The sequence below is a fragment of the Arachis hypogaea genome, chromosome 16, assembly GCF_003086295.3.
Source record: "Arachis hypogaea cultivar Tifrunner chromosome 16, arahy.Tifrunner.gnm2.J5K5, whole genome shotgun sequence".
NCBI lineage: Eukaryota > Viridiplantae > Streptophyta > Magnoliopsida > Fabales > Fabaceae > Arachis > Arachis hypogaea.
In genome coordinates, this window is record NC_092051.1 from 23,580,869 (window position 1) to 23,589,733 (window position 8,865).

General features: G+C 34.9%; 1 non-coding gene across 1 annotated transcript; it reads right to left on the reverse strand.

Annotated features, from left to right (window-relative positions):
- Nucleotides 1-8,394: 8,394 nt before the first annotated feature.
- LOC112760170 (small nucleolar RNA R71) lies at nt 8,395-8,502 on the reverse strand. Its single transcript, XR_003180622.1, has one exon. It is a non-coding gene; the product is annotated as a small nucleolar RNA R71 (small nucleolar RNA).
- Nucleotides 8,503-8,865: the final 363 nt, after the last annotated feature.

An 8,865-nucleotide genomic window follows, 5' to 3' on the forward strand; every position in this document is an offset into this window, starting at 1 on the left:
TTCCTTAGATTTGGAAACACGCTTTTTGCCTTTTTTTATACCCTAGCTTCTACAGTTTCTGTTTTCTTCTTTCTTCTTCTTTGAGAGACGTGACTAAAAGAGAGAGAGAGAGAGAGAGAGAGAGAGAGAGAGAGAGAAAGAGAGAGAGAGAGAGTTTCGGCTTTCAGTGGAAGCTAAGTGAGATTAAAATTAATTGAACTTGGAGTTCAAGTTTCTTAGAGTGTGGGTGTTGGTGATTGAATAGGGCTTGGAAGGGTTTTGGGCCATCTTTAATTTTTATTTAGTTCAGAGGACTATAATAAGATTTGGTTTGCTTGTAGTGAACCAAGGTTTGTGTTAGTGTGGGCTTGATGATTTGTTCCTTGGGCCAAATTGTTTAATCTATTTTCCTGCACATTAAACCAAATACATTACATAAACAATTGATGATTACATAATAAGGTTTGTTCATCATTTTCATTTAATTATTAGTTTTCCAAACTCAACAATCTCCCCTTTGATAACAAACACTATTAAAATGAATTGAAAAAGATCAGGAAAAGGAACTTCCCTTTGAAGAATGATTCAAAGTAAAACTCCCCATGTCCTTTGTTCACTAAGCTCCCCCTGAAAATTTGCTTTGATAAACCTGATTTGAACAATTTATTCATAGAAATAATGCCAATATTCAAGATATATTCAAACAATTTTTATTGTTTTAGGAAACTTGTTTGATCCAAAATTTCAACACCTCTTATCAAACCAATGACCTTGACAGGATCATAAAACAGAGCTAATGTTCAATAAATTCATACCCTAAAACAGAGCATGATTATAACCATTAAGATCACAAAATACCAATTATTACCCAATATGTATAGCCCATGGTGATGATCAAAATCAGAACAAAAATTAATTTCCTTCGCACCCGAAACAGATTGGGTGGATACAGTGTTCACCCATTATGTTTCTGTCTCAATTCATTTTTCACACACCACTTTCTCCCCCTTTTGTTATCAAGGAGGGAAACCTGCAAGTAAACACAGCAATAAACATAGCAAAATAGCAAAGCATGCATGTCAGATAGAGTCAAATAGAGTTATTAAAGTTGTTACAGTCATCCAAAATAGAGTTCAAGAGGAAACTAGAAAGCAGTTATCAGAGTTCAGTAAATAGAAGCAATAAAACATCAATCTTCAGTTGGCAGCAGGGAGCAATACTAAGCATCAGATTCCTCTTTCTCAATTTCTAAAACATCTTCATCTTTGTCCGACAATACCTAGTCCTCATCAAGCGAGTCAAGATGCTTCAAAAATACTTCAATCCGATCATGGGATTTCATTAAGGATTTTTCATTTTGCAGTGCAATTTTGCACTGTTTTTGCTTGATCTGACCATTTGTTTGGTCATGAAAGCGAACTCTTGAAGGACATGCTTAACTATCTGGTGCAGAATTATAACCCACAAACTAACTGACAAGTGTACCGGGTTGTACCAAGTAATACCTCAGGTAAATGAGGGTCGATCCCATGAGGATTAATGGATCAAGCAACAATAGTCAATTGATTATTCTAGTCAGATAATCAAAATTTAGGGTTTCAATAGCAAATAGCATGAAAACAGAAAATTAAATAAGAGCAAACTAAAATTGGTTAAGAAAATAATATGATAAAAATAGTTAAGGTGTCAGAGATATTTAAATTTCTGGATTAATATTCAATGTTAACTACCTTGATCATGCAAAGATTATGTTCATGGCAAACTATATGTGACTAAACCCTAATTCCTTAGACTTTTTTAGTCTCCTCTAACCTTCATCAACTGCCAATTCCTCAGTCACTTGATTCCGATTAGAGGGTTAAGTTTAAAACTAGTTTATGAGCCACACAAACCCTAGATACCTAAAAATAAGACGATTATATGTCACGTATCGTGTTAAATCCAGATAAATAGAGAGTTGTGAGGAATTGATTTCAAGATGTAATTCTAATGATATAACTTTTCCAAGATTCAAATATAATTCAAGTTGAATTAGAGTTATTTCCCAATAATCACTAATTCTTAGGATGAAGAACGAAACCAATTCTTAAACAATAATAAAAACATTATTCAAGAGTAGAAAAACAAATAATTATCAATCCATCAAAGTAAATAGAGCTCCTAACCTTAACAATGGAGACTTAGTTCCTCATGGAGAAAATAAACCCTAGTAGAAAAAAGTATGAAAGTGTGGAATGAAAATTTGGAGATTGCTAGGTCAAGATCTCTTCTCCTTTTATATCTAATCCTAATTAATATAAAATATATTTTCTAAAACTAAATAATATCTTTTCTTATTTGTAAATAAAATAAAGTTTTAATAAAAAATAAATGAAATCTTCGCGTGGGACCACTGCAGACTCCAAAGCTGGCACCTAACTTGATGATTGGCACCTAACTTGGGAAATATCAAGTTAGGCGCCATTATGACAGTGTGTATTTGCATGTTTGGCTTCAACTGGCGCCTAACTTGGAAAATTTCAAGTTAGGCGTCACCCTTCCCGTAAGGACTTGGCATGCTTGTCTTCACCAAGGCCGTACAATCTGGAGAAAAAGTGTATACAATTATATATCGTTGAAAAGCTCTAAAAATTGGCTTTCTAATGCCATTAGAATAGAGTCAATTGGACCTCTGTAACTCTATTTATGCTCGTTGGAGTGTGAAGATGTCAGGGTTGACAGCATTCACGAATTCTCTTTGCACTTGTCTTTAATTCTTGGTTCCTCCTTATTCTTTTGCTTTTTTTTTTTCTAAAAATTCCCTACAAGAATCATGAAACCAAAAGGATTAAAGCAATATCCCATTTGATCACCAAAACTCTTCATAATTAAGCATTATACATTTATTTCTTATATAAAAAAGCATAGAAAAATACAACATGATGTGCACGCATCACTATCCCAGAAATAAGATATTTGTGTGAATCAGAGGTACCAGCTGCTAAGGGAGTGGGAAGGCTTTCATCCTCACTTTCATTTATGGCCGAAGCCTTAGCACCCTTAAGACTTTTGCCTTTAGCTTGTTTTGTTGCACCACCACCTTTGAGAGAAGATACTTTGTTTTCTATGGGCTCATTACTTAAATCAATTGAAAAATATTCAAACAGAAAAGTTAAAAACATTCCATAAGGAAGAGAGCTATTTTTCTCACTTTTGACACAGTCCCACATATGGCGAATCATGATGTAAGCAAATGAAATAGGACTAGCATTCAGAATGGCATAAAGCACTAAACAGTCACAAACCATCACCTTTTGATAAGATCCCATTTGAGGTATGATGATGTGTGTCACAATGCAATGCAATTGAGCCCTAACAGGTCCTAGGGCCCTGTGAGTGGGGATCATGCCATTCATGAGAGAAAAGTTCTCACAGATTCTAGCCAGAGCATTTTGATGAGAGACACCAACATGATCATCCCGTTTCTTAGTCATGTAAACTCTTACTCCTATGTCATCATAGCCGAGGGCTTTACTTATGGTGCTAGTGTTCAAGACAAACTGAGTACCCCTGACATCTGAGTGGAGTTCACCCTCATGAAAAAGGAGGTTAGTATAAAATTCTCTAACCAGATTAGGATAAATAGGTTTTTGAATCTTAAAAATGTTGGCCCATTTCAGAGTTTGAAAATTGCTTCTGTAATCTATCCTCTTTTCAGCCAAAGCATCAATATCAGCCACAAAAGTGGAACAAAGAGTTCGTTTTGAAATAACTTGCTGATGGAACTCATAATCTGAGCAGTAAGTGAAATGATGAGGATCATAGTGAGAATGAGATGGTTTACCAAACTTGTTTTTGAAGTCAAGGGAGTCAAGGTTTGGAGGCCCCCTGGTATCATGAAGAATCTGATGTCTGGCACCCTTTGAAAGATGAGTGGATAGAGCAGAGCGTCCTCAAGGATGAGGAATGGGACAAGGAGGAGGAGAAGGTGGATTTTCTTCTTCATACATGGGTCTTTTTCCTTTTCCACTCTTTGCACGAGAGGATTTGACTCCCTTGTGAACAGATGAACCCTTGGGATGAACTGATTTTCTTGCCATGGATTCAGTTTATTGAGAAGAGGAAGAGTGAGAGTGAATGTGTATGTGAGTGATGAGCGGATAATTTATACGCTTTTTGGCATTGTTTTTACATAGTTTTTAGCATGATTTAGTTAGTTTTTAGTATATTTTTATTAGTTTTTAAATACAAATTACATTTTTGGACTTTACTATGAATTTGTATATTTTTCTGTGATTTCAGGTATTTTCTGGCTGAAATTGAGGGACTTGAGCAAAAATCAGATTCAGAGGCTAAAGAAGGACTGCAGATGCTGTTGGATTCTGACCTCCCTACACTCAAAGTGGATTTTCTGGAGCTACAAAACTCCAAATGGCGCACTCTTAATTGCGTTGGAAAGTAGACATCCAGGACTTTCCAGAAATATATAATAGTTTATACTTTTCCTGAGTTTAGATAATGCAAACTAGCGTTCAACGCCAGCTTCCTGCCCTATTCTGGAGTTAAACACCAGAAACAGGTTGCAAAATGGAGTTAAACGCCAGAAACAAGCTACAAACTGGTGTTCAACTCCAAGAGAAGCCTCTACACATATAAAGCTCAATGCTCAGCCCAAGCACACACCAAGTGGGCCTCGAAAGTGGATTTCTGCATCATTTACTCATTTCTGTAACCCTAGTAATTAGTTTAGTATAAATAAAACTTTTTACTATCATGTTAAACGTCTTTTATCTGATGTTTGATCAGTTTTATGCTATCTTAGACCTTTATGGAGGCTGGCCTCTCGGCCATGCTTGGACCTTGTTCTTATGTATTTTCAACGGTAGAGTTTCTACACACCATAGATTAAGGTGTGGAGCTCTGATGTTCCTCATGAATTAATGCAAAGTACTATTGTTTTTCTATTCAACTCAAGCCTATTTCTTATCTAAGATATACACTTGTTCTTCAACCTGAGGAAGGTGATGATCCGTGACACTCATCATCATTCTCACCCAGGAATGTGTGCCTGACAACCACCTCCATTCTACTTGCAATCGCTTAAGTGCATATCTCTTAGCCTTCTGGTTCATGACGCATGGTTGCCTCGCCTGACAACCAAGCCTTCCATTCCATGAGATCAGAGTCTTCGTAGTATAGGCTAGAATTATTGGTGGCCATTCTTGAGATCCGGAAAGTCTAAACATTGTCTGTGGTATTCCGAGTAGGATCCGGGAAGGGATGGCTGTGACGAGCTTCAAACTCGCGAGTGCTGGGCGTAGTGACAGATGCAAAAGGATGACTGAATCCTATTTCAGTATGATCGAGAACCGACAGATGAATAGCCGTGCGGTGACAGCGCATTTTGGACCATTTTCACTGAGAGGACGAGATGTAGCCATTGACAACGGTGATGCCCTGCATAAGCTTGCCATGGAAGGGAGTAGGAATGATTGGATGAAGACAGCAGAAAAGCAGAGGTTTAGGAGGAACGAAAGCATCTCTATACGCTTATCTGAAATTCTCACCAATGAATTACATAAGTATCTCTATCTTTATTTTACGTTTTATTTATCTTTTAATTATCAAATCTCTAAAACCATTTGAATCCGCCTGACTGAGATTTACAAGGTGACCATAGCTTGCTTCAGACCGACGATCTCCGTAGGATCAACCCTTACTCACGTAAGGTTTATTACTTGGACGACCCAGTGCACTTGCTGGTTAGTTGTGCGAAGTTGTGACAAAGTGTGATTTACGTTTGAGAGCACCAAGTCTTTGGCGCCATTGTTGATGATCGCAATTTCGTGCACCAAGTTTTTGGCGCCGTTGCCGGGGAGGGAACGAACAACAATTTTGCATTTGTTTCCGGTAACAACAGTGCCAAGTTTTTGGTCCGGCAACAACACCAAGTTTTTGGTGCCGTTGCCGGGGATTGTTCGAGTTTGGACAACTGACGGTTCATCTTGTTGCTCAGATTAGGTAATTTTATTTTAATTTTAAGCTTTTTGTTTTTATTATTTTTATTTTCGAAAAAAAAATAAAAATAAATATTTTCAAAAATATATTTTTCTTCAGAATTTTTAAGAATGAATTCTAGTGTTTCATGATGATTTGTTGAATCTTGGCTGGCTGTAAGCCATGTCTAATCTTTTGGACCGGGGTTTCAACTTATCATCACAAGAGCTTGTTGATCTTCACCCATTTGGTAGTTACACACATAGTTGTTGTATACATGGGAGGTAGGCAATATTTACTGAAGCTTGGCTGGCCATTGGCCATGTGTAGTGTTTTGGATCGGAGCTTTCACTAAAAGCTTGGCTAGATAGTAAGTCATGTCTAATTCCTGGACTGGAGTTTTAGACTAACATTGCAAGATTCCTGGAATTCCTATTAAAAATTTTTTTTTTGAAATCCTTATTTTCTTTTTCAAAATAATTTTCAAAAAAATATGCAAAAAAATTTAATAAAATCATAAAAATAAAAAATAATTTGATGTTTCTTGTTTGAGTCTTGTGTCAGTTTTTAAGTTTGGTGTCAATTACACGTTTATCTCTTTCTTGCATTTTTCAAAAATTCATGCATTGCATTCTTCATGATCTTCAAGTTGTTCTTGGTAAGTCTTCTTGTTTGATCTTCATATTTTCTTGTTTTGTGTCTTTTCTTGTTTTTCATATGCATTCTTGAATTATTAGTGTCCAGAGAATAAAAATTTCTAAGTTTGGTGTCTTGCATGTTTCTCTTTTCTTAAAAATTTTCAAAAATAAGTTCTTGATGTTCATCATGATCTTCAAAGTGTTCTTGGTGTTCATCTTGACATTCATAGTGTTCTTGCATGCATCATTTGTTTTGATCCAAAATTTTCATGCATTAAGTCCTTTTATTGTTTTTCTCTTTCTTCATAAAAAATTCAAAAATAAAAAAAATATCTTTCCCTTTTTCTCTCATAAACTTTCAAAAATTTGAGTTGACTTTTTCAAAAAGTTTTTAAATTTAATTGTTTCTTATGAGTCAAATCAAATTTTCAATTTAAAAATTCTATCTTTTTTTTCAAATCTTTTTCAAAAATCAAATCGTTTTTATTTTTTCTTTCATATTTTCGAAAATTTCAAATTAATTTTCAAAAATCTTTTTCTTATCTTGTTCATAATTTCAAAATCTTTACTAACAATTAATGTGATTGATTCAAAAATTTTTAAGTTTGTTACTTGCCTAGTAAGAAAGGCTCAATCTTTAAATTTTTAAATCATATCTTTTTGTTTTTTGTTAGTCAAGTAATCAACTTTAATTTTCAAAATCAAATATTTTTAAATTTCTTTTTCAAATCTTTTCAAAATAAGTTTCAATCACATCTTTTTCAAAATTAATTTCAAAATCTTTTCTAACTTCTTATCTTTTCAAAATTTGATTTTCAAATCTTTTTCAATTAACCACTTAACTTTTTGTTTGATTCTTGTCTTTTTCAAAACTACCTAACTAACTCTCTCTTTCTAATTTTCGAAAATCCCTTCCCTCTTTTTCAAAATTCCTTTTTAATTAACTATTTGTTTTAAATGTTAATTTGATTTAATTTTATTTTCCTTTCTTAATTTTCGAATTTTAACTTTAATTTTTAATTTAAAAATAAAAATATTTTTCTTTTCTTTTCAATTATTTTCGAAAATTCCATCCCTCATCCCCTTCTATTTATTTATTTATCTACTAACACCCCTTTTTCACTCAAAAATTCGAACCCAATCCTTTCCCCTGTGTTTGGATTCTTATCTTTTTCTTTTGCTACTCTTCTCTTCTTATACTTACATAAGGAATCTCTATACTGTGACATAGAGGATTCCATATTTTTTTTTGTGTTATCTTCTTTTTCATATAAGAAGGAACAAGGATAAGAACATTCTTGTTGAAGCTGATCCTGAATCTGAAAGGACTCTGAAGAGGAAGCTAAGGGAAGCTAAAGCACAACTCTCTGGAGAAAATCTGAATGAAATTTTTGAAAAAGAAGGAGACATGGCTGAAAATAATAACAATGCAAGGAAGATGCTTGGTGACTTTACTGCACCAAATTCTAATTTACATGGAAGAAGCATCTCAATCCCTGCCATTGGAGCAAACAATTTTGAGCTTAAACCTCAATTAGTTTCTCTGATGCAACAGAACTGCAAGTTTCATGGACTTCCATCAGAAGATCCTTTTCAGTTATTAACTGAATTTTTGCAGATCTGTGATACTGTTAAGACCAATGGGGTTGACTTCGAGGTCTACAGGCTTATGCTTTTCCCGTTTGCTGTAAGAGACATAGCTAGAATATGGTTGGACTCTCAACCTAAAGATAGCCTGAACTCTTGGGATAAGCTGGTCACGGCTTTCTTAGCCAAGTTCTTTCCTCCTCAAAAGCTTAGTAAGCTTAGAGTGGATATTCAAACCTTCAGACAGAAGGATGGTGAATCCCTCTATGAAGCTTGGGAGAGATATAAGCAACTGACCAAAAAGTGTCCTTCTGACATGCTTTCAGAATGGACCATCCTGGATATATTCTATGATGGTCTGTCTGAGTTATCAAAGATGTCATTGGACCATTCTGCAGATGGATCCATTCACCTAAAGAAAACGCCTGCAGAAGCTCAGGAACTCATTGACATGGTTGCAAATAACCAGTTCATGTACACTTCTGAAAGGAATCCTGTGAGTAATGGGACGCCTCAGAGGAAGGGAGTTCTTGAAATTGATACTCTGAATGCCATATTGGCTCAGAATAAAATATTGACTCAGCAAGTCAATATGATCTCTCAGAGTCTGAATAGATTGAAGGAATCATCCAACAGTACTATAGAGGCATTTTCTGAAGAAGAAGCTTATGATCTTGAGAACCCT